Source organism: Falco cherrug, chromosome 14, assembly GCF_023634085.1.
Source record: "Falco cherrug isolate bFalChe1 chromosome 14, bFalChe1.pri, whole genome shotgun sequence".
Classification (NCBI taxonomy): Eukaryota; Metazoa; Chordata; class Aves; order Falconiformes; family Falconidae; genus Falco; species Falco cherrug.
Genome location: NC_073710.1, coordinates 15,427,673 through 15,454,549, shown reverse-complemented (window position 1 = coordinate 15,454,549; position 26,877 = coordinate 15,427,673).

Below are 26,877 nucleotides of genomic sequence, written 5' to 3'. Positions count from 1 at the left end.
CTACTGAATCTGCACTGTGACTTCAACCCATCTGCAGGGAGCAACTTGGACAGGAGCTGACCTTGAATAGCAATCGCAGCTTGGCCTTACTATAGGTAGCTTGTCTATGGTCAGTCATGACTACCATTTCACATTTATAACAATTCCCTCAAGACAGATGTTTCAGTCTGTGCTTATAACTCATTTCCTGTAGGACAGCTCTATCAAGAATGTCCCCGCTGTGATCCTTCCCAGAGAAGATGAAGAATCAAGCAGATGAATGGTGTCATCTACCTTCAGAGGTCTTAGTCAGAGCCGTGGTACTGCATTACTGCCACATTTCAGAATTTTGTTCTGCTCCCTGTTGCTCACCATCTCTTGGTAAATGCATGACTTCAGTGTCTTATGGGCTTTATGAGCTGAAATCCATTATAAGGGAAGGAAAATGCAGATAACCAGCAAAAGTGTTACCCAGAATGGCGTTGTCTATAAACACATAAATACTTGATGTAAGGCAAGAACTTGGAGGATAGATGACTAAAATTTCAAATATAACAGAGCTTAAATTGAGGTTATTTTGTTCTACAATCACAAGATGCTTATGTGTAAAAACAGACTTACAAGATGAAGAGATTGCAAAAGTAAGTTGCTTATGCCCCAATATTTCAGTGGTTCCTTTCTCGGCACTCTAGTTTCCACCCTCTTTTTACAAGCATACCAACTTCATTTTCTTTGTTTTGGTTTTGAAATAAGAAAATAGAAGAAAATAGTAAGAGTAGTTTTTATGTATTCCCCATCTCATATTTTTGTGGGGTTTTATTTCCCCCAGCAACCTCTCTCTCAAAATCTTTGCTAGCTGTGCTTATAAAGCAACCCCACACATTTTCCAATAGTATTTCCACTCTCCAGGATAATGGTTTTTGGACTCATATATTGTAATATTTAAAAGGAAGAAAACATCTAAGAATTCTTCTTATTTTTATCTTTTGATGTTCTGAATTGCCTTTTTTTCTGAAATCTGATGGGTTGCAAGACAAGTTTTTAAGTATTTACAACCATCTCTAATAAACCGCTTCATGGATATTTATGAGGTGCTGTTTTAGCAGGCTGTATTATAATATTAATCAAAGTCAAGGCTGCTGCTTGGAAACACTCCAAGAGTTAGATATTTGCTGAAATCTTTCCAGGTATCTTTATTTTCCCCATTCCTTTTGTTTTTTGTTGTTGTTAATTTCCAGTTAAGTTATTTATCAGATGATATTTGAATACGTATGAATACAGTTTTGACAGAAAGTCAGAGAATCCTAGAATTAATCTTTGTTTTAATGTTTATTCAACACTTTTATAGCTGTTTTCTGTTTATTTTTAAAGGAAAGGAGTGATATTAGCAGGAAAGGATACAAGGCACCCTGCTGTGCCACTAAAATGACATTGTACCAGTTTATTGCTTACAACTAGAAATGTCCTAGCATGTTCTGAAGATTTGTGTATGAAACCTTGATGTAATTTTCATATCTATCATTTAGAGGTCTAATGAATCCAGGAGTCCAACAAGGATGTTTTCAAGTACCTGGTTCAGGTGAAGGATTGTTATTTCTGGATACTCACCTTAAGACCCTTAACTCTTAGTTTTCAGGAGCACGTAAGTCAGGCTGTTGTGTCAGTGCAGTCAGGTAGTCAGTGTGTTGAATGATTCAAACCTCCAAGTGAACAAGACTTAGTGGATATTCTTCAGATTTAGTCCTTAACAATTTTCATAAGTTCACATAGGTAAGGGCGGGCCAACCAGCTACCGGGTACCCAAGAAATTGTATGTCCTCGATAATGTATGCATATATTTCTATGCTGAAGATATTACATCCTTCCTTTTGAGCATATTGACTTAAAAGTCACTCCGATGTGGTCAAACAGGATCAAGACCAGAAATTATTTCTAATATGTCTCACTTAGGGTCCAGTACTCAGGAAAAACATGCCTGCTATTTTATGAATCTCCACGAATTATTGCAGAATTGCTGGGAACAGGACTAAACCAATTCCTACTTCTCTGCCTTAATGTTAGAATTTGCCACAAAATAATTGTTGTTGTATACAACCACACATGAAAACTCTATAATAAAACCAATATCTGCAGATACTGTAGGAGAAAGACTAATGCCATATGAAATACTTGCACAAAATAGAATCAGAGGGCAATTCAAAGAATAAGAGTTCAATCATGAAATATAATCCATTTAAAAATATTTTTTCAACTGTAATAATCTGAGATATATAGCTGCCGCACGTGTCATTTGAAATCTACAATATCATTTTTACTGCCTTTCCCTTTACCATTATACTGCAGTCATTGTATTACATGAAGCTATAGGTAGAAGTAAAGTTTACTGAGGGTTACTGCTGATAATTTCCAAGTAAAACATTTCTTGTGTGTTTTATTGATATAGTCCACTTTGCTGTAACAAAGGTACTTTGCTACTCAAGTGTGAAATTTGCCAGATTTGTGTGGACGAGTGTAGATTCATAAAATACAGAGATTAAACCTCTGCACATCATGCTAGAACCATCTGCTTGGTCCATCCAATAAGCTGTAGCAGGTGATCTATCTGATCACACTGAGACTTCCTCTATTCTTACCACAATGTTTTTTGTGGAATCTAATACTGTAACATTTGGTCAATAGCTTTAGGGAATATCATGGCAAATGTATCTAAGAGGAGATGACAAAGTCAGAGAAATAATAAATGTTGACGTTCAAACAGTCTTACAACAGTGTTAGGAGTTGTCGTAGTCACTCTTCATCTCTTACGAAGCTTCACTAAGTTCTTCCATATTGAATTTAACTCTAAGGGCCCAGTTCTCCACTCAATTGTGCTAGTTTGATGCTGGTGTAATTCGACTGACTTTCACAGAAATACAACAGTTTAAGACTCTTGAAATAAGGTGGCCATCAGACCTCAAGTCATACAACAGTGCTCAATCCACTGTTATATTATCTGTTAAGCATTTTGGACAGCAGCATTACTTGGGAAGTGTTACTGTTCTTAGCAGGCTGATAACAGGTCATCAGTTCCTTCTGCAGCACCGTCCTACAGCTGAGAGCTATAGCAGAGTAAGTTGTTAAAAACCAGATACAAGGGAAGAGGAGATCTCCAAAAGACCAGCTGCAGATGGTGGAAACCTCAGTAGAAGAAACATGTCTGTCTACCAAAATCTCAGAGTTTTTTTACTGATGTTGAAATCAGTATATTCTGAATAATGTTGTGAAATCAAGTCTGACTGAAGTCTGGAGTTGAGGAAGAGGTCATGGAAATTGCCTTCAAGAGACTGTGGAAGTTGCCTTTAAGAGAATGTGGAAGCAAGCAGAATATGTCTGAGGGCAGGAAGAAGGAATATGCAGGGACATATAATTTATATCAGCAGCCTGAGTTCCTAGCAGTGTGAGCTTTTGACCATTAGACTTACACACAGACTTCAGGTATAGACCTTGTGGTCGGTGATGCTCTATTTTGTGCATTAGATCATCTGTACTAGAATGGCATACTCTTTAGTCATTAGAGATGCAGTCAAAACAGTTGTGACATCTATTGCGCAGAAAGCCTCTGGACAATGTAGTTTTGTCTGGTCAAATCCACTTCTACATGTAAATCCTCACTTTTTTGGTACTGAAATCAGACAGGCATTCTTGTGTAGGTCTTCTGCACTAATAGGTTGAGTGAATAATTAAACTTTAATTTGCCTGTGCCTACATTTCCAACATTAAAGTTTGCAGAGAGTGCAAACGTGGTGTTGTCAGGAACATTATATGCAGAAATCTGCTCTGATTGACTGAGAGTGCACCAGCTTTGATGCATTCTTGCAATATTTTTCAGCAACAGAGGGAAAGAGAAGGATGCATTACATCAGTCAAATTAACATGGCAAAAAGGCAAATACATGAGAAATGTCAGTTTGTTCTGCAGATACAGTTCTTGCCCAAGTTAAAAGGAAGGAGTAAGGTGGGCCATTATACTCATTATTCATTTGCTGTACAAAGTAGGCAATTACTTACAATTCTGTTGCTTGAGAGAGTTTTGCTGTTTTCCTGTGCTGAACTGCTGCATATAATTCTAGTGGTACACAACTCTAACTGGTGAGCTGTAGACAGCAAGCACAGAAAAGGCTGTATGTCTGAATTAAAAGAGCAGCCAGTAAAATCTATGTATTTCATATCTTTAAATAATTCTGATTTGTAATTATGGAATCTAGTGTGTCAAAGTGCTTTGAAAATGGTTAGCACAGCTTTTACCAATCTGTGAAGCAACTACGCAGCATAGGTATGACTTGCTGTAATGTCATACCAGCTCTTGGAAATTTACCTCAGGTACACTTATACGGACAGCCTAGCAGGCAGTGCCAAAGAGGTGCACGGCCTGTGTTTGCATTTCCCAGATGCCTAGGAGATAAGGCAATGCTGAATGAACTAAGCCCTACTCCACTTTGAAAGCTCTGTGTAAACTGGAGAGGGAATCTTGAGTCCAAGCTACATGCATTCAAACTGCTTTCTCTACCTCCCAAGTGCAAATGATGGAGAGTATCTGGTTCCCTTCCTGGGGTTATCCAGATTGGTACTCACCTCTTTGCAACAGGGTGAGTGCTTCTGCAGTTTATGTCCCGTGTGGACCTGCCTGCAGGATGTAGCCTGGACATCACAAGAAATGGCTAGATTTTTAAGCAGAGGCATTGCCATCTCAGACCACCTCTCAATAATCGCAGCATGAAAAACTGTAAAAGCAGAATCCCAGTAAAGTACAGTTCAGGCAGTAGGGGGATGGTTCTTAACCTGCTTGCTCTTCTGACCCAGAAGGATGTTTAATGGAAGAGGGCTTTGGAGTGGATGTCCTGCTGAAGATGAGGGTGCTCATGCACTTCTCAAGCTAATTTCCCCTTTACTTTTGACTGAGGTGTTGGTAGCCAAAAGATTACGCAAAGGTCCATCACTGTGGAGAGCACATTCACCCTACCTTCAGAAGCTAGCTGCCATGGTCAATTCTCCCTAAAAGCCACTTGGAAATTCAGCCTTTTTGCTTAAACACACTGCAACAATATCAGCCTTTTGCACAGTTCATATATGCTGCTGATGCTAAAGGGGTGCATTTTATCCTTGATGAGTCTGTTAAAAACAAGTGCGTACTCCAGGAGTTTAAGATACCCTAATGGTCTGACTTAAAACCAGCAGAATTTAAGAAACATTAAAGGAGGATCTTCATCTTTAAAGTAGACCCATTGCGTCTTGGTATTGTAGATAAGCTTCAGTCAATGTACGAACAGGTAAAGTTTCACTCCAGTAAGAGCAATACAATTTGTAATGGTGGCAGCTAATAAGTGCGGGTGAGGGTAAAGGCATGCCTGCATTATTCATTTGCATTACATTTTGAATATAATGGTGGAAAATCCTGCAGATATATGCACCCTTCTGCTTTTCAGTCCACATTATCTTACTGTTAGTGTGCTTAATTATATCCTTTCCACAAAATCCTCCATTTTAGTACTCCTTAGAAGTATATTCTACCACTTCTCCCTAAAATAAAATATCTCTCCACACCTCCAACTCCAGAGACCTGTGTTTATACTGAAAATGCAAATGAAAATATTTTTTCTTCTCAACGAGGACACCTCTTGACCCCAAGATTATGCAAAGTCTTGTCCTTATATGATGACAACTGTATTTTCTGCTTCTGAAAAAATTGACCCAAAGGACCTTTCCACACTTCAGTCAAAACAAACACTATAATTGAGTGATAGCTGTACATGAGGAGGTACAATTTAGAGGTGTATGATCTATTCATTCTGGTAAATTCTCACACTTTCCTGTATAGATTTTGTTAATGTTTCTGTCATACAGGGATAAAATAACGCAACAAGCTTTCATTTACACTACCTGAGGTCCCTTCCAACCTACATTATTCTAGGATTATATGACACTGTGTAGCTTTCATTTCATTTATTTGCATTGAGTTTGCTTTAACTGTTTGATAATGGGATCCTATTCAAATATATTGGTTTCGCCTGTTTTTACATGTATTTTGATTTGTACTGAAAGTACAAGTAATGTCAAAATTTCAGTTGAACACATTTGATTATGCATTTTCATAAAGCTGGTGATGTTCTATAATAAAGTCAAACAGCCACATTGATTTTCACTTGGCATCCAGACTAACTCTTAAGGAATATATGTAGTAATTGATTTGTATGGTAGAGTTGCTGCAGGGTTTATTTTCAAAATGAGATTTTGGGGCAGGCTATTTTTTGTTAATTAAATATATTTAAAAGGATTTATGTTATCTTCTTGTTTAGATCAAATTAATTTTCAATGACTTCTACTAGAATGTTAGGGGACCCTCTGCCATAAATAACACTTCTTGTAAGATTATACAGGAGTCTGATAAATTCTTATTTTTTGCGTTAATTCTCCCAAAATCAAATAGTATAGTTATCATTTGGGATCCTATTGTTTTAATGATATTTTAAGAAGACCAGCTGAACATGGTTTTCAGTTTTCTAGTTGAGGTCCTAAATTTTAGCTCTTTGTTAAGTAGTTAATTTCTGCTTTTACTACAATCTTTTGAACAAAAAGGACACCGATTTCACTGAGAAGTAGTTTTAATATAATCGCCCCTTCTCCTTATCATTGCTTGGTCATTGTCACTTACTACTTCTGGCCCCTTCTGCAGTCCAAGCGGAGAGCCATGGGTAACCTCCCATTGCTGGAGCTGCATGTGTCTGATGTAGTTCATTGGTGTTATGACCAGCTGTATCTACCATGTGGGCTCCAGAGTATCAGAAAGGCTGCAGCTGATAGAATCTGTGTCTTTGCCCAGTTACATCCTGACTTTTGGCATTTGTCCCAGTGAGAGGGAAGCGAGAGAGCTGTCCTGGGTCAAGTAGTAATTGCAGACATGTAGCCAAACACCCAGTCATTCACTGCAGAGCTGGGCTGGGCATCCCTGGGCTGAATGCTAAAATAAAATCTAATCATGTTGGATGGGATTTTCAGAGAAATTCAGGTTCCTATGTAGTGATCTGTTAGGCGATTTGGATTTATTTTGAAGTGATGATAAAACTTCATAATGCAGAAATCAGTGTGCTTTTCAGACTGTTGTGGTTTTGGGGTTTTTTTTGTTTTTTTTTTTTTTTTTTAAGAAGCCAAATCTCTGAGTCTTGACAATGTTGCAAAGCAGCTGAGAAACCTGACTGCATCTTTCAGTTATTAATATTGCTCTGATACTTAGCTCCAGTGGATATCAGTTGTATGTAAACATGGCTGTTAAAACTGTAGTGTCATCCTTCCTGTGATAGCCTTCCTGTATTTATCATATACTTGTGTGGTGGTTTCAGAAGATGACAGCACAGGAAAGGAATGACATCTAACAATTGGTTGATAAATTGGGCTAATTTTTTTTAAATATCTGAGTTCCTGCCCCTGATTTGGCAGACTTTGCACAGGTATTTTGGCCTTTCAGAGCTTTTGTCATTCACCTTTAATGAGCAATAGCATTCTTCTGTCTTAGAGAGGGGAAGGGGCATACAACTGACAGATAGCAGTAGTAAAGGAATAAACTAGATAATAATCAATACCTGATTAAAACAAAAATTTAAAGTTTTTGAACTAGGCTTGCATGGGACCAACAATCATTGGCATATTTAGGCATCTCTTCAGGGAGTGACTTTAAAGCTTGTCACCTTCCACTGATATACACTAAGTAGGGATATGTTATAAGGATACTTGACATTTATTGAGACAATTACTTCATCGTCAAAACATCTACATACTTGTGCAAGGTAATCGACCCTTATCTTACTCAGGGGGCTGTAAAGACATGCACATCACTTGCCTCTGGCCTCAAAGAGAATTAGTGACAAATCCAGGTTTACAGTCCACAAGAGGATTCCTGGCCCCCAGTGCTGTGTTTAGACTATTGATGACATCAATCATAGTGAAGGCATAGTGCAGTTGTCAACCCCTCTTATGTATTGTGGTTTTTTAAAGGTAGTCAACACCAAGTCACAAGTACTTGAGCTTCTCTGCAGAAAGAAAGAGGCGTAGCTTGCTCTCTGTCAGTACCGAAGAAAAATGCAATGCATTTATCACAGGAAAAAAGTGTAGATTTAAGATTTAGGCTTCTTACCATGTATAAAAAGTTGATGTATGTTATTAGAAACTACTTGTCTAGGCTCTATTTCATTTAAGCTTTTAGAGCCATCTAAATCAACTTCTTTAGCTTTAGGAAGATAAAGATTGTAAAACAAATTATCTGAGCATCAGGAGACCTACCATGTTGATTTATACCTGCTACATACAGTAAGTATGTAATTCACTCATAAATCAGAAAGCTGATGTGTATTTTCAGAATTATCTGGGTATTTTGTTAGTGCAAGTTTAAAAGAAATAATATGAGCATGTGTTTACCTTTTGTAAGGCAAGAAAGAACCACAGGAAACAAAAGCATTAAAAATGATTAAAGGTATCAGGAATACAAGGTCATTTTTTTTATGTTGTCAGTAAGCATCTGCCTGCTGAAGCATTGTTCATAATAATATTACCTATATAGATCAGTATGTCTTACCAAGAACTGAATACATTTGCACTACCCTTACAAGGCTGTATTTGAGAATCAGATGGTTCTCCAGCTGCCTAACTGAACATCTGGAATGAATTTCCTCACAACTCATTTTAGTTGTATTTGCATGCATGAGAATTATTTCCTGAGAAATATTCTTTGGGATATAAGCAGGAGCTACTGAAAAGGAAAAAATGACTATGTGTCTTGGTCATTTAAATAGAAAACTTATCTGAATAGTGGCATTTTTGTAGCTACCACACAAAATCTCTGGTCATGCTAACTCAAGACCAAATATCCATCTTGGTTTCAGCGGTCAGCTGGGCCAGAGACACCAGCCTCTGGAAGCAGCAATATGGCACAAAAATGATGTGGCTGGAATTACAGCCTGCTTGTCTCTGATTTCCCTAACTAGAAGTCAGCCATTTGCAGCTGTTCTGTACCCATTTCTCGATTCACTGCTCTCGTTTCAATGCCTTGATGACCATAATCTTCCTAAAAAAAAAAAAAAAAAAAAAAAAAAGAGGGAAGAGAAAATATAAGCAGTGGTCTTAACATGGCTCTTTCCTAATGTCTTTGATCTTTGTTTCTGAAAGAAACAATAGAAGTGGTGGAGAGGAAGGGAGAAAATTTATTCATTTTTTTGTCCCTAGGAATTAGGTGCTAGGCAAAGCTGTAGCGGTATTTAGTGATCTCTTCATTTCCCCTCTTTCTTAATGAACTTGACTAATTAAGTACTACTTACATTGTCTGTGGAGCTGTTTGTCAATTTTCTCATAATTCTCTATTCATAGGGAAATGATGTATGTGTGTGGTATTTTCATATGGCTGGCTGTTACGGTCTTTGCAACACCCCTGAAACAAGCCCTAATCATTGTCATCCTTATGAAGCTATTGAGCTAGACAGCTGAATCAGAACTGAATTCTAATTTGCCAAGAGCTCTCCTTTTAAACAAAAAATTATATTAAAGAAGTGTAAAGCTGTGCTTTAAGAGTTAACATCTGAGTATAGTAGGGTCTTCATATTTCCATGGCAACAGCTTAACATGATCAGTAAGTAGAGTGGACTATTTTGCTATGAGGTGTCATTAAAAGAAAAATCATGCTGGGAAACACACATGTATCATAGAATAAAAACTCTACTCCACTGTTTTGAAAACAGCCAATTTCTTTGTTGCTCCATCTTGATACATTGTTTTAAAATTGCTGTTACATTAGAAATGGAAACAGTCATTTACATGGCTTTTAATTACAGTTTTTGTGATTGCAGTGATGTAAATTTAAAGGAGCAACTTTACAACAAAGGTAAGCTGAGAGCTGCCACTAAACCTCTTATTTACAAGTATGTATCGCCAAATACACCTATTTTTTAAATCAGCTTTTTGTTGCTAGTGTGTTGCGTGGTTCTCTATGGTAGTAGAGATGGGCTCAGCTGCCATTTTAGTGATTTCTATTAAGAATATATTGATAACTAGCACACCAGCAGTGGCCAGCCTTTTCTGCCAAATCTATTATTTTTAATAGGTCAAAGGTCTACAATGAATGTGATGGGACAGATTTGCTGTGCTTCTTTGCTCCATATATGTCACTCAGAGGGTGTCATGGGAACATAAGGCATCTGCAGTTTTTTTCTGGAGGTTCTTGCTAATGGTTATTACCTGAGTCCTACCACACATTTTGAAAGCAAGCAGAGGGAATTGCTAGACTATACTAAATTCTAGTTACTCCTCTTTGCCATGTCACTCTTTTGAACATGGTCTGGATGGAGAGAACATCTGAGGTTTCTGACCTATTTTCTATTGTCAACTTCTATCCAAGTCAGGGCATTCTGCCTCATTTAAGGGTGTGCACCAGCTCAAGATGTCAAGCATTATTTTAACATCCTGAGATGAAATAATCTACTTACAAACTGCACCATCTCTACCAGCTTTACAGAGGGATCTGGGCAGGCTGGACTGATGGGCCAAGGCCAGCTGTATGATGTTCAGCCAGGCTCAGTGCTGGGTCCTGCACTTGGGTCACAACAGCAGCACTACAGGCTTGGGGAAGAGTGGCTGGGAAGGTGCCTGGAGGAAAAAGACCTGCGAGTGCTGGTTGATGGCTGCTGAACGTGAGCCAGCAGTGTGCCCGGGTGGCTGAGAAGGCCAGCAGCATCCTGGCTTGTATTGGAAATGATGTGGCCGTCAGGACCAGGGCAGTGATTGTCCCCCTGAACTTGGCACTAGTGAGGCCACACCTGGAACACTGTGTTCGGGTTCGGGCCATTCACCACAAGAAAGACAATAAGGTGCTGGAGTGTGTCCAAAGAAGGCTGACGGAGCTGGGCAAGGGTGCAGAGAACAAGTCGTATGAGCAGCATCTGAGGGAACTGGAGTTGTTTGGCCTGGAGAAAAGGAGGCTCAGGGGAAACCTTCTTGCTCCATACAACTACCTGAAAAGAGGCTGTAACAAAGCGGGTGTCAGCCTCTTCTTCCAAGTAACAAGCAGTGGGCAAAGAGAAAATGTCCTCAGGTTGTGCCAGGGGAGCTTTAGATTGGATACCAGGGAAAATTTCTTCGTGGAAAGGGTGGTGAAGCCCTGGAACAGGATGCCCAGGAATGTGGTTCAGTCACCATCCCCAGAGGCATCTGAAACATGTGTAGATGTGCTGCTCTAGGGGCATGGTTTAGTGGTGGACTTGGCAATGCTAGATTAAGGGTTGGACTTGATGATCATAAACATCATTTCCAACAGAAATGATTCTAAGATTCTATCTACACAAATGAGTAGATCACACGTGCCATATAGAAAGGGGTTAAAACAGATTTCCATTAATCCATTCTTATTGATGCAGAAAATCTGGCTGGAAGAATATTTGGCAAATGAAGAAGTTCCTTATTTTTTACTTTCTGAATGTTGGCACAGCAAAGCAAGTCACTCAATCCCCTTTTCTTTCTTCTTTAATTCCAGGTCCTTTTTTTTCCTAAAACTTTGAAATCTTTTTCATCTCACTGATACAATGTTCTTTTGCCCCATTTCTCTGTGTTTTCCAGGTTATGTTATGTGATATAGGCTCCTTATCAAACAAAGCAGCCATTTCAGCTTTCTTCCTCCACTGATTCACAAGCAGTGGACACAAGCTGCAGTATAGAAAACTCCAATTATACAAGATAAAATTTTATTGTCAGGAGGGTAGTCAGATGTGGGTCAAACCCATGATCTCTGTCATAGGTTCAAACTGTCAGAGCAGGGGTTCACAGAGGCAGAGAGGAATATTTATTCTTGGAGATATTAAGAACTTGACTGTACAATGACCTGAGGAACATGACCTAGTTGGCCCTGCTTTGAGGGGAAGTCTGGATTAGAGTCCTCCAGAGTTTTGTTTTTGGTTTTGGTTTTTTTCTTTTTGGTTGATTTTGGTTTGTTTTTTTTTTCCCAAATGAAATTCTTCTATAGCTGTGTTCAATAATCCTGTTCAATACTAATTATTTATTTCCAATACTTTTAATTTTAAATATAAAATTCATGACAACATGGCTTGGTCTCATTAAACATTGGACAGTAGAATAGAATCTGGAAGCAAGCTTATCTGGTAATAAGATAACATGCCCAATTGTGGTTTTGCCATGCTAGTGCTTGCACTTACTGCCTAGCTGTGCTGCACTGTGTAGAGGAAACATCATGACGCTGCAAGAGAAAAGTGACTGCTGATACAAAGGGTGGGAAAATAAAGAGAGCAAGACCAGTTACAGATTGAACCTTGCATGCCAGTCATGATGAAGCAGTCTTCCAGAGTTATTTGAGCAGATGAAGAAATCATGCATGAAGATGTCAGTGTGTTTTTTTACTATAGAACATGAAAATCCATTTGTTTAAACCTCCCTTGCCTTACTTGAGTATTTCAGCAACAAACACTTCTTGGCAGACACGTTTTACTATTCATGTCACAGAGAGGACCTAACTGGGCATTCCAGGCACTAATGTTATATAAGTAATATTATAACGGACCCCATTTAATACAAGACTAAGAATGTGGTAAGTGTAGGAAGTTATATTCAACAGAAATAAATAATATTTCCACTGCCATGAAAGAAATGGTGTGTCAATGGAATCCATAAATCAGCTTATGTCATTCTCACTTAATCAAATTTACCTTGACGTGATTTTACTAAGTATCACCCATGTGTTACCTGGTGTCAGCAACTATTTACATCCTTATGCATAACAGTAATGTAGATGACATATTGAACAGTCTTGCATCTTGGACTCAAAATATATTTGTCACATCTTATTGCTGTCATTTGGCACTTAATATCAGATCTATTAAAGTGTAATTCTTCATAAAAATGATGTTTAAGTAAGGGTACCTCCTTTCCTTTCTGTTATATCACAGAGGAGTGAACACAGAACTTGCAGTGTCCTTACAGCTGTGTATGAAGTGGTGGGAAATCCAGTGGGGCTGGACAAGGTCTGAGGATAAGATTGTCCACTAAACAGAGCACTGACCCAAGTGGGATTCAAGGAATGTCAGTTTTGTACTTGATTCTGTGTCAAACTGCATGATACTGTATAAGCCGTTTCATCATCCTAATGTTGTATATCTTGTAATTCATTTGTTTTATCCAGTTAGATTGTAGCTTCAAAGGGCCAGGGACCTTCCCATGGGCTTGTACAGTGACAAGGACTGTAGCTGAGACTTCTGGAATATACTAGTGTATAGATATGAACCAGCAACAGTATAAAAGTATATATATAGACTTTGGTATTCTCCAGTCCATATAGATCTTGTCAACTTCTATGCAGGATCTTTGCTCAGTTCCTCAAAAGTAAGAAGGTTAGATGAGAGGTGTGTGGTGTGTGGTGTGTGTGTGGTTATTTGACACAAAGCTGTGTGAACTTCCAAGACTGTGCTTTGTTGATTTGAGCTGATTTTCTTTTCAAAACAAGGACTGATGCTTTTTTTCCTTTTTTAAAAATCAAGCATACATTATAAGTATTTCAGTTTCCAAGGCAAATCTTAATGCTTTCTAAAAAGCTGTACACTGACCCCAGTTCTACAAAAAATGTTTTATGTAAGCTGTTGTCTAAAGGACACGTTGCTTTTTGTAAGAAAATAAAAAAAGGAGGCAATAAGTTTCAAATCCCAAAGCAGCTAAGTGAGAGTGGAAGAAAGTGCCTTGGGTTTGCAGAAACAGTAAATTGTGGTTTAGTGATCCTGCTGGAACCTAAGGGAAATGAAAAGAAAAATTGGTGTTAAAAATAATCAAAGAAAAAAAAATACAAATAGTTCAGGGGAATGGGTTAAGGGTGACAAGGTAACAGGAAATTTCTGGAAGGTCTGCAGTCAGAAAATAAATGTCCATCACGGTAATCTTTCTCAGTAACTCTGCAAAACAATATCAGACCCTTCCTTGAAAACAAGGTCCTGAAACAGTGGGAACTTTGACGGGAGAACAAGAAAACTGGTTGCAATGGAATTACAGTGCAACAGAACACAAACCATGAGGATACTCCTCCTTCTGGACATGGAACAAAAGCAAACACAGATGCAACCACATAGAAGTTAACAACCTTCTGCCAACTCAGCAGGGGGAATGCAAAGTACAGGTAGTGCTATGATGCAAGGTATTGTTTTTGCCTGGCTGGCCCTGAGGAGATCTCTTACAACTCTTCAATTAGAGTATTATTCCTTACTGTACACAATCCATATGGCTCCAGAGGGGAACCCAAGGTAAAGCAGTTCCAGCAACACACTAACAGAGAACCTCTGATATACAACTTGCCATGGCATGATACAGCATTTGGACTCCAAACCTCTTTTAGATGTCAATTTGCATTTTACACTGTTTGCTGAATTTGTTTTTTGTTCACTGCTCCTTATAGTGTGCTTCTGTAATGCTGCCTTTGAAAGTGGTGTTTGCTTGTAATAGCAATTACAAATATCCAATTTCTGTGCTTTACGATGCTGCTGAATTTTTTTCAAAAATATATTTCACATGGCGGTGTTTTTCTTTCTTGATTAGGAGATCCGGCCTATAAATCATATTTCCAGAACATCTAATCATCTAATGAACTTCATTCAGTTTTATAATTTGTGAAAACAGGTGCCTTTGCAGAAGGAAAGAAGTGACATTTATGCAAATATTTCTTCTAAAAATGAATTTGCTCTCTATTTGTAAAAATGCAAGGAAACTTTATTTCTGTAGTTTCCTTGTTCTAATTCATTTCACAAATGAATTTGAGACAGCTAGCAAACTGAGAAAAAATTACCCTTGTTGAGGTGTTATTTCATTCAGTTTTAAATATTAATGTATGATGTTGCATCGTTGTGTAGTACTCTTCACAAAGATTATATAAATTGTTAAAGAAAATATGAAGCTTCTGAAATGTCTGCTCATAAATGTTTACAAGAGAGATCATAGGCAGAATTATAGGCAAGGAAAATGAAGAACAGATGAGCCTAGGGAATGTTGGGGTAAGACACGGTTGGCAGTCACCCCAAACTGGATCTCTAGATAATGACCTTTTCTTTTTGTAATCATAATATTTTTGCATTTCTAGGCCTCATGATCCTATGATCAAAGTGCCTATATCTTGACTGAAGATGATATGTATACACAAAATATATAAAATCAATAATGAAGATGGATGGAATTTTTCAGTACCTCTGTTGTGATTCAAAAGAATTGCAGATATATGGGGAAGTTCTAGAAGCCTAGATTTTTGCTATGGTTTGGCTAATAGCGGCACAACACATACAATACTAGAACAGGGTGAGAATGTGTTCGCAGCAGTGCAGAGAATGGGAAGGAGAGGCTTAGGGTCCCTTCACAGGTATAATTTTGGGTAGCAGTGTGGTGCAGATGATTTTACAGAGAATCTTTGCATACTGACTTCCTCGGAGTGCCCTTCAGCATCCAGAGCAGCCTAGGCTTGCACAGATAAATCCTGACTTAAAGTCTCCTTTCCCCCAGGGCTGCAAATCTCACTTTAAGCACAGATTCTTCTGGCCTAGCAGGCAAAGCTAAGGCTTTTTTTTTTTTTTTTTTTTTTTTTCAAAATCTTAATATAAAGGTAGTGAAATGAAGCTTGCTGTGAAATGCACTGTGATAGAAATAAGCAAATCTTAATGGATTTTCTTACCTGTTCTCTGGGGAATTATAATACCCTGCATACACATTGTTGAGCTTCTCTTGGGTTTTGCCCTGCTCCACTAAGTTCACTCTGGTCCACACAAATAACATTTTGCTTACATAGTTCAGTGTTACCACATAAAGATTTTATTGAGTTTCCTTAACTACATTTGGGCTTTATTATCTGTTTGATGTATGATAGCTGATATTAATGCTACTGTTTTCTGCCAACATACAAATTATATAAATGTATTTGATTTCATTACAGCAGTTGAATTAATTGTGTGTAATATGAAATTGAGGATTGTGCTACACAGGAAGAAAAGCAAATTAAGGTGGCAGTAAGCATAATCAAAATCCTTTACTTGTTTAACTATTATTTTTTACATTCTTTTTATATTTGTTCTTCATAGTTTTGGTTGTGCTATTGTTAATTCCAGCAAAAACAAGTCCTTCAGATTTGTAGCTGTTTTGACATGCCACTGTTAGTTCACTGGAATGTGACAAGTGCAGAAGAGAACTTCTGATTGGATTCTGCTGCAGTATTATGCTATGCCTACCAGTAAAAAATGCAGAGAAAATTGAATCCTAAAATTATCTACCTCTCTTCCATTTACTCTCCAAGCCATTTCTTCTATTTTTCAATTATCATCTGGTAATAAATGTGTCATAGTGCAAGAGGAGACCTCAGTGGAATACAGTAGCACTGAAGACAGAATGAAAAATTCAAGAATATTCAAACTTGTTTGGATGCAAATTTGGTCGTTACATTGAAGAGAAAGGGATGTGCTGTAGAGGAGGAAGGTAGTAAAGCTCTAGAAATTTCCTGTGCTAACAAAATAGTCCTCTGCCACATCTGCCACCAGGCACCAAAACATGCTTCTTTCCAAATTAATTTCCTGTTTTGAGACAGACTATGAGGTTTATGAAGCGTTTAATTCCCTTTGAGTGTTTATCTGGGAATTAGGTGGGGTACAGACATAGGATAAAAGCCATGTCCTTTGGAATCAATGATTAAATGTATATTGGCTCCTATACATGGCCAGGATTTTTGTCCTTGTACTGATCTGCTAAATGTATGAATCTCACTTTCTGTTGTTAACTTTTCCTTACCTGTCTCTGAATTTGTCACCAGCAATGTCACACACAAGTGAACTTCCCATTCTGCCATTAGTCTCATCCTCTTCTAAGACGTTTGAATTTCTGAAGAGGAATCTTGACAGAAGAAAACAGTTTTCAGATTTTCAATTTATCTGTAGCCTGAAAGGAAAATGGCCGTAAATTCTGGAGCTTCTGCAACTAATTCTGGGGGGAACAGTTTGCCAGCATTTGAATCAGTAGGAACCAGCTTGTTGGGACTCTAGACATCGTTTAACTTAACTGTGCAGAACTCTCAAAACTCTCAAGAGTACCTTAGTATGTTTTCAATATGCTAGTCAAGGCTCAATGGCAGTTACCCATTCCAAATGTATCTCTGCCTAAAAATGCACCAGTTTTCCTGAATAATAGTGTGTAACTGCTAGAATGCTGGTTTGCAGTCTCTCCATTACTTTACTGCTGGAGCTAGATAACTGTGCTTATAGAAAGGATCAGTAACTTATTTATGTGACTACCGTTGTGCTCGTTTCCTGAACTCATTGTGCCCTTCCTCTCATTCTGTATTGACTTTTTAGTTGCTTAGCTCAGGGAGACAGGACCAGGCCTTAACTTCTAAAGGTGGAAAGCTGACAGTTAGATGTCATTGGAAGGTCTTTGTATGTCTGAACTCTAAACGTGCTAAGTTTCTGTATGCATGGATAGTGAGACTATACTCAGGTGAACATAAGGACCTCACCTGATTACACAAACTGTGGTCGTTGCCTGTGTGGCTGAATCAGTACAAATAGAGAATTGTGGTCATGTAGGACAGACAGCATGATCTACACAATGTGCCGGGATATGGAAATGCAGATTTCCTGGATAAAACAAGAATCTAAGAATTTTTACATGCTGTTAGATTTTAAACTCTGTATAACTATCCTGCAGAAAAATGGATAAAATTTTTTTCTGTGGCTGCACATGAGGAAAGTGCAGAAAAGGAATAAACTTGGTCTTTTGGGTTTTGCCTATATTTCTAGCCAGATTTCCTGTTGTATACATTCAAGATACATCAAATTAAGAGAGTAATGTGAAAATAATACAGTAGTGCTTAGTAGCGTACTGACCCACTGATTCCAACACAGATATTTCTGATTTACATCATGTCACTGATAGAAGAATTAATCTAACACATTTTACAGAATACATGTGTAGGTTTTGAGAAGCTTCAGGGCAAACCATTTGAAGTTCAGTATTTCCAAGAGTGGAAACTTAGTTTCTTTAATTCTTTCAGCACTAGAGAGAGTGAGAGTAAGCATAGAGTGAGCCTCTTCCACCTTTTCCAATGAATTACATTCTTACCGATCTAAAATAAAAGCAAAGTAAATTTTAATAATATATTTTTACATCTCTTTCCAGAGGAGAACTATTTTAGATTTGACATGCCTAGATATGTAAATACTACACCTGCATCTGATTAGCTATTTTTTTTTTCCTTCAGAGTCTCAAACCTCGTGTTCACCACTTCATTACTGAGTTTGAGAATCTTCTGCTAAACCCTTAGAAATCTCAGAGGACAAAAGCAAGTGATGAGAATAAGTAACTTACAAAGTGACCCATGCTTTTCTCCTACTAGTCATCTCAGTTATACGGGGATGCAAGAAAGGGTTGCATTCACTTCAGCCAGAAGAGACCACGCGGGGAGCTAAGGAAATAATTTGGGCTATATTTCTCTGCTGCCTTCTGCTATGACTGTTAGATGTGGTTCTCTGTCTTGTAACCTGGATAAAGTTACTTCTCCATCAATCAGGCTATTTCCTCGTTTAGCCTAGTAAGAGACAAGTTAAAAGGAGGCAACCCAACAAAGTCCTTGTCCAATGCTATTATCTGTAAAGGCTCATTGTAAAGGCTGATTTTTATTTCATTTAAAGCTTCCAGCAGGAAAACTTCACACAGCAAGGTTGGAAAGACAGCCCCCTTACTATTGTTCTCCACTTTTGATTTGCTGTGAAAGGATGCTCTATTTTAAGAATCATGATTGTCTTCTTTTAAGGGCAATTTTAGGACTGTTCTCTTCAAGCAGAAGTAGATGTAGGTGGAGATAATAAATCCAGCAAAGTACATTATAAAGGCCTAACAAATGCTAGGGCCGCAGTATGTACTTTAGCCTAAGGGAATCAAGACCATTCTCTCTGTGTCTGTCTTACACACATACATTGCCTGATCATAAGATGAAATACAGACTTTATTGTGTTTATGTGACAATTCTAGCCTAAATAAAAAATAGGGAAATGGAACAAATAGGCATCTAAATTAAAATAAAATTTTCAAATACTTTAGCAAAGCATTTTTTAATCTGACACCTTTAAGCCACTGCCTCAGCAGAATGGATCTTGAGAAGAGATTAGTTTTCAGAATTTGCTACCACACACATCTAATATTATTTAAACTAGATTTGATTAAATACTTTTCAGGCTTAAAAATAACAGGATTACTTGTAGAATTATAATTCTAAACATACCTGCTGTAGGGGATGGGAATATAAAATGATGGGAATGTAGTAAGTATTTTTGGGTTCATCTTAAAAAGAGCGGATTTCTTCCACACCATTTCTGGCAATTTTCTGTCAGCCCTAGATGGTACCGCAGCTTTGTTTACTCTAATTTTTTAATCAGTGTTTTACTAGAGAATTTCAAAATTATGTAAATGAAAAAGTAAGCTTCTTTCACTTAAACTCTCTCAGCAAAAAACATCACTTACCAGGCACTTGCAAACAATGTCAAGTTACATTTGGACTTGTAGAGAATGGAAAGTACCAGAGTCTAGCAAAAATCCCCAAAACCCCAAAAAAAAAAAAAATATTGTGGAATTTCTAGGTTACAGCAAAATGGAAAGTTTGCATACTGAGATATTTGTACAAACTAAATACTTAAATACAGTTGGCTATATATTTTTGTAAATACATTGTCGTCAAATGCATATTGCTCCCTAATGTTTTAATGTTATGAGGCTTGAGGGGTACTTACTGTCCAAGTGTAACGTCATGAAGTCTCTCAACAGTGGTGGTACTGACAAGGGCTTCACCAAATAGAAAAGGTCACAAATATTTTGCACATTTAATGATGTCCTTGAACAATAATTTCTTTCCATGATTTGTGTAAACTTCTGAACAGAAAGAGCATAGCACAGTAGTAGTTTCAACATTTATATGATAGCCTCATTAATGCATTTACAGAGAAAAAATGTTATTGGAAAGTCAGCATCTAAATGTCTTTTCTTTCCCATTTATTACAATCTCAAGAAAAATAATCAGAAAAAAAATTATGGTACTTGAAGATAGCTTAAAAGGTATGAAACAAATATGAAACAAAAGCATTTAGAATCAGTGGTAAACTCTTTCTAAAAGCTCGTGTTTTGGGGAGTTCTTGCAGTTTAGACTTTCAGCTGTATGAAAGATTCCCATAATGATGTCACATGTGAATATTCCTAGAGTGTCTCCATAAACTTTTGCCCTAAAATGCACCAAAACTTTCACTTTCACTGGTTTCTAAAGTGAAGTTATGAGAGGTTAGAATCATTCTGTGTGCAGAACCCGGTATCCCCATTCTGTAGGTCCTTTTTTAGCCATTCCTTTTGCAGGACAGTCTTACTTTGATATATTTTGCAGAAAGGGGTGACAGAAAGGCTACAAATGTCCTACATGAGTACAGGAGCAGGAATACAAAGGGCTCTTCCTTTGAAGAATACACTTAAAGTTGTAAATGAGAGTCCAGAATATATAAGATGTAGCCCTCTGATGCCTTCTTCACCATCCTGTTCAGTGGCTTATGAGTGAGGATATAAAAGTACAAGGAAGAAAAGCATAGATGTTGAGGCCCTGATAGATCTATGCCAGCCCCAGTGTTTCCATGTTTGTGTTGTACTAGAAAATGGCTAGAGTATGTTTTATTTGTGACATTTAACTATACCTGAGTATCGGTATCTGAGTCATTTCTGTATTATACTGGATATCTCCACTGAGGAAGCCTGTATTTTGTCAACAGAACTCAGGAAATTAGTGCAGTGCAAGTGATGAGGAAACCCAAACATCACATCAACTGTCCCTTCCAAAGGAATGACTAGGCACAGAGGAAATGAGGTGTCAAAACAGAGGAAGGCTACGTAATATTTTATTCTCCATATCTTTCGTTAGTCTCCAGCTGATGCCCTTTTATTGAAGCAACCTGTGAATTTTTTCAGTATTTATCCTCATTTTAGAATACTCAAGCTTTGTTACACTGGTGGTGTAAAATACACCTCTTAATAGTATTCAGATGTGCTTTTTCTTTTATGTGTCATCATGTCTTTTTTTTTTTTTTTCTAATGATTATGCTGCCCAGTCAGACCATTAATCACTCTATTACTAATGTTAAGCAGGCATATCTCTAGAGAATGACCCTTTCTTAGATAAAATTTTGATTACCACACAAAACTTGATCTTGTAAATAGTGATAACATAACCTCTTTTAGAAATGTATGATTCAGCAATAAGTGGCTAGAGGCCTACCATTAATCATTCATGAATACCAGAAAGAATATTCAATTAAAGATGTGCTCTGGAATACTTTAATATTTCTAAGTATGGCATGTTTCTGGTGACTTCAAATAGTACAGAAGTGACACATTCAACTTTAGGCAATAAAACAACAAATAATGCAAACTGATATGAAGTGGTTAAACTGGATACAGATTTTAAATATCTCTGAATTGATTTTGTATTTCTGATGTGTCGGGATGATGTTTGCAAATACCATAGTATATGTAGAAGCCTTTTTTTCTTTTTGGTTTCCCTTTGTATATAAAAATTCAGGTGAACTCATTAATACCCAAACGGATGGATGCTATTCAAATATCCAGATATTGCTCTGTGTATACATATGGATATTTAATTACATGTGTGATTCCAGCTTGATTTGATTTGCTTTTGGAGAAGGGATGAAGGCTTTTAATTTAAAGTATCTTTTTTTATTTCACCTCACCTTTTACTCCTGCATTTGGCAGGTTCTTCTTTTCTAGTCACCTCAGCTCCATATCATGGGTATTCAGGCTTACAGCGTAAGCACTGCCCAACCTTGGCTGCCTTAAAGTAAAAGTAAAGAAATGTCCGATGCTCAGATAGTTTCAAGGTATTGTCTTACTCCTGAAGATAATTTTCTTGCAATGGATGAAATAATTGCCTAATTCTCATACTTGTGATATAATAAGTCCTCTCTTAAAGAGCAAAAAGTTTTTTTCCAGAAGACTAATAATCTCTGGAAAGATGTATCCATATTAGGATTTTTTAGGAAGCTTATGGGGCTTAAATACTCTGGTCCAGGTATTACAAACTGTAGCATGGTGGTAAATAAATCAATGACACTTCTCTGTTCAGTGAGCAGAGGAAATAAATCAAATTCTATACCTCTATAATTAAGACAGGAAAATTCCATTTTATCTGCATTTGTGCTTTGCTGAAGGCAGTCAGCCATGTGTTACAATATTTTTTTTTATTATGACATTACTTTTTTATTATCACGTTGGGTTTTTATTTACATTGTGTCATAGCTTTTTATTTGCATTTTTAAAAGACGTTTTTATTCATCTTTATGGTTTACATTGTTTTTATTATGACAACGGCATTACAATGTCCTATGAAATATTTTGGAGAATGTTAACATGCACATTCTAAGAAAAAAATTGATCACACACTGTTAATGACTGGAAAAAAATTGACAGCTGTGAGGCATTCCCAATCATTTCTTCCTTGAATTTGTTCACTCGATAAATCTATCTGTATGTTCTTAATGCTGAGAGAAGTGTAATTAGTATAAGGTTCCCCTGCAAGTGAAAGATGGATAGGTATGTGAAGAATTCAGGAAAGGAGGAGAGGAAGGAGGAATTAATGTTGAGCAGGAGCAATCTACAGCAGCCACAGTCAATCGTTCAATCTAAACAGCTGATCATTAAAAGTGTCTGAGACATTAAAATAATACTTGCTGTAGTAAACTCTTCCCACCAATATATATTAAAGGCAATTCTTACAACTATAGCACTTTTACCTTTCTTTTAGGACCATGTAATGAGAATGCCTGAAAAAATGAAATTTTTGATTTGGTGTTGAAAATCTACTTTTATTTTGAATGACATCAAAATATAAATCGTATCGTTTGCAAAAGAACCATTTTGAAGGCTTTTATTCCAGGTCATTGAAATACTATATTCCTTTAAGGGCAACCCATTTGTTTCAGTTATATTGAATACAAATGTTTCAACAATTAACATTAATTTAAAGACTAAATATTTTATTCTGATTATAACAAGCCATTTCAATTGTTTTCTTTTTAGAATGTCACTGTCATCTCAGTTCCGTGAAGCATTTTGTTTGGCAAACTGGCATTTACTGATGGAGGCACATTCCTCCACCATGCAGATAAACTTTGAATCATTCCCCTGCGCTTCAGTTAGGAAGGAATATATAGGAGAATGTACAAGGCAATTAAGGCCAGAGATACTTAACTCTGAATTTGTTATTGCAAGTGCATTATTCCAATTTTGGTATATTCATATATGTGATAGACGAATAATATATACCTTGACAAAATTGCAGTTTGAACTGTACTGTAAACATCAGAGCAGTTCTTTCTGATTAAGTCTTCTTAAAAAAAAAGGGCAAAAACCAAAGCTAGAACTAGGTAAGAATTTAAGTCCCTGTCTTCAAGCAAAACCAAAGATCTACACTTTGGTGTAGGTAGTATGTGAGAAGAATAAGATGTCCCCTAAGGACGGTACAAAACTCTTCCCAGCCTCTGTGGAAACAGTGCAGTTTATTACAAAAGTTTTTTCCAGCATGCTCCTAAGAACTTCAGACTGGTGGTACCCTCATGGATATAAAACATTGGCATGTCATACTTATCACCATATTTTAGGAGAAAATAGTTGGCTTCTTTGAGTGAGTTCTAGAGCTGCTTCTGAATTTTTAATCCCTCTGGGATTTTGCCAAAGAAAAAAAGCCTGGTTTCTTAATTTGATAAGGTGAGGATTTAGGTGCAGAAGTCAAATCACAGCAGTTCTGGGCATTCAAAGAAAGAAACAAAAGTTTAGAAGGAGATGTACCTGGAGAAATTAGGCATTTCCAGGATTAGATAGCAGCTGGATGAAAAATTTCTGGCTTAGAATTGTACACTTAGATGCATCAGTTCTGCCCACATCCAATTTTAAATCTGGCCCTGAGAATCCAGCTTTCAGTAAACACAAAAATTCCACAAAGGAAATAAAAAGAACCCAAAATGTGTTGCTTTTTGATGCATTATCTGTCGGTCTTATGATTTCTGAGAGCTCATGCTACCCTGTTAGGCCAAGGAGTAGAATATCCATCAGAAGCTTATATGGAATAATTTTTATGGTTTTCTTTCCTTCTTTCCATCTAAGTCCTCTTTTCCCCTTGAAAGTAAGCCAATGGGATGGATATATGTTGTCAAGGGGAGCTTTCATTTTGAAGGTTGCAAGGCAGTCATTCAGCCTGTCACGTGCCATGATACTGCTCTGTATGCGTGGAACAATATAGGCTGCATTTATCATAAAACTTGCCCCCAGGCAACTTTCCGAGCATACAGATAAAGGGAATTCATTTGTGCCCTGATTATTATGACAATGTTCTTCAACAGGTAGAAAGACAGACTGATTTTATCTTGTCAGTGATGGCCTGTTCAGTATTGATGGCAAAATGGTTGTGCTTAATGATGCCTATAAATGCCAGTAAAACATTTTTTCCCTGTCTCTTAGGGTCTTTAGAAGTATAAATATTCCCTCATTTTCTTTGTTTTCAGAGATATAGATAATATTTCGATTCCTGACAAGTAGTCAACCTATGATTGAAAGTGGAGAGGGTGACAATGTAGTGGCTGCTAGATATAACAAGTGATATATTACTTACATCAGGATATCACCTGATGTTTTTATAAATGGCCTACATTTCCACAAATATGGTTTCAAACCTGCACTTGAAATCTGGGTCAAGCAGTCCTGTAATTCTGGAATCTCTGCCTAATTTGAGCGTTATATTTTCTATCAGTACTACTGCAATGATAGTTTTTCTGTTTAAAAAATCTATCTATCTTAATTCAAGAAAATATCAGTCTAGTGGTAATCTCTGGCTCCATATTATGCCCTCTAGCTTCTCTTTCTTTCTGGCAGGATGACAATATCAGAATTAAATCATGTCTTTGGCCAGTGGTTTGCCTAGCTATAGCTCTCTGAATGAAAGCCCAGATTTTTTTTATCCCTCCACATTCTAGGTTTTTTCCCAGCTTACATGGTTTTTCTGTATGTAGGGAATTCATAACACAAAAAGCAGTAAACTGATGAGTAGCGGTTAGATAGGTACAGAGCATGACATAAAAGGTAAGTTTTGGTAAAAATAACAACAGTGGTACCTGATTGTATCTAGTCTTTTATTTCCAGTTTGGGCTGTTCTCCCTTTTTGTTTTGGCAGATACTGAGTAGCATGAGGGATCGACTGCTTTATTTAAATGAATCAGAGATCTGGCCTTAGCAGGTTGACTCCCTTTTCTGACCTCTTGCCATTTCTCACAGATGAGGCACATCTTTGGCTTTGTCTCATGTCTTTGTACATCCCCTTCTGGCAAAGGAAAACACAGGCAAAGGGCAAGGCATAATATTTTAAGAGCTTTTATTATAGACCACGTACTGTTAAAGGCAGGTCATTGCTCAATCTTCTCTGCTTCTCAGAGTTGTATGCAACATGTGAAGAATAGGGTCATACCAACTGCAGTATTCATAAAAAGGTTAATCGCTTCTAAATAGCTAAAAGTACAGTATCTTACCTTGCAACCTGAAGGCCAATGAGACTGTTCTCATTATATAGCACCTCTTACTTTCCTGGGCTTTGTTGTGTCTGTCTTTGCTAAAATTCCTGCTGGGACAGTTGCATGGTTAGCAATTTTTAAGTCAGAACATTCTTTCTTGTATTTATTTGGTAGCTCAATTTAGTTATTAATAGAAGACAGTTGTTACATTTCCAACAGAGCTTTAAAAATGCAATTACTTCAGACACAGTAGTGAGCACTCCCTTTTCCTTTTGTCATTTAAATCAAGGATGCAACCAGAGCTTGGGTCATGAAAAAAACAGGGAAAATAGTGAGCAGTCCAAAAAACCAAGAACAGGGATTTGAACCAGTAGTGATTTTTAAGTTGTTGGTCAGCATCCTCTGGGAGTGTCAGGATCACTTGTAAACAGATGAGAAAAGAAGAATTAAAAACACTAAAGCTGTTTTTCAGGATTACTTGCACCAACTGTGTGACGGTGTGAATTTCCATCAGAGGTTTTCAATTAAAAAAGGTTTCCTCCAAAACCAGTAGCTAATGATGAATGTGTTTTCTTCATCTTCTATTCCATGCTGTACTCTGAGAAAAAAAAAGCTGTTCCTTCCTCAAAAAATAATTTAAACAAAATTCAGAACCTGAAATATGAAAAGCAAGATGGCTAACAGTGGACTAAGTCAGACGAGCATATTACAATAATGAACTTATTTACATGAGAAATTTATAATTATTTTATATTGCTTTTTTAAAAAATTGGTGTTGAAGACTCTGCCGGGAATGAATAGTCTCAAAAACAAATTGTTGATAACATTTCATACATGCACCAGAAGAACAATTATCCTCTTAAGCTTTTGTAAAAAAACTAAGGAAAGAGAAAACCAGAAATAATACACTGTATGTCATAATATAGTTGTATGCTTAATTGTAATTATTAAAAAGGAATTTAAAATAATCTGCTATCCCTTCCTGCAGTTTTGTGCACATTCTGAATACTATTTAGCTGCATTATCTTGTACATAAATGCATAAAGACATGTATCAGCCTTTATGTGTGAATAAAGATGAGTGAATTAATAGCTCTTGTCTTAAGCTAAAGCTCTTCTACTGTCTAAATATAAGCAGGTATTAAAACTCGAGGGGCCAGATTCTAATCTGTTATGCCACTGTAAATTAAGAGTGATTCAAAGGAACTGAAAGGGGTGAATCCTAATTTCACAAAATGCAACTCAGATTTGAATTTGGCCTTATGTTCTATG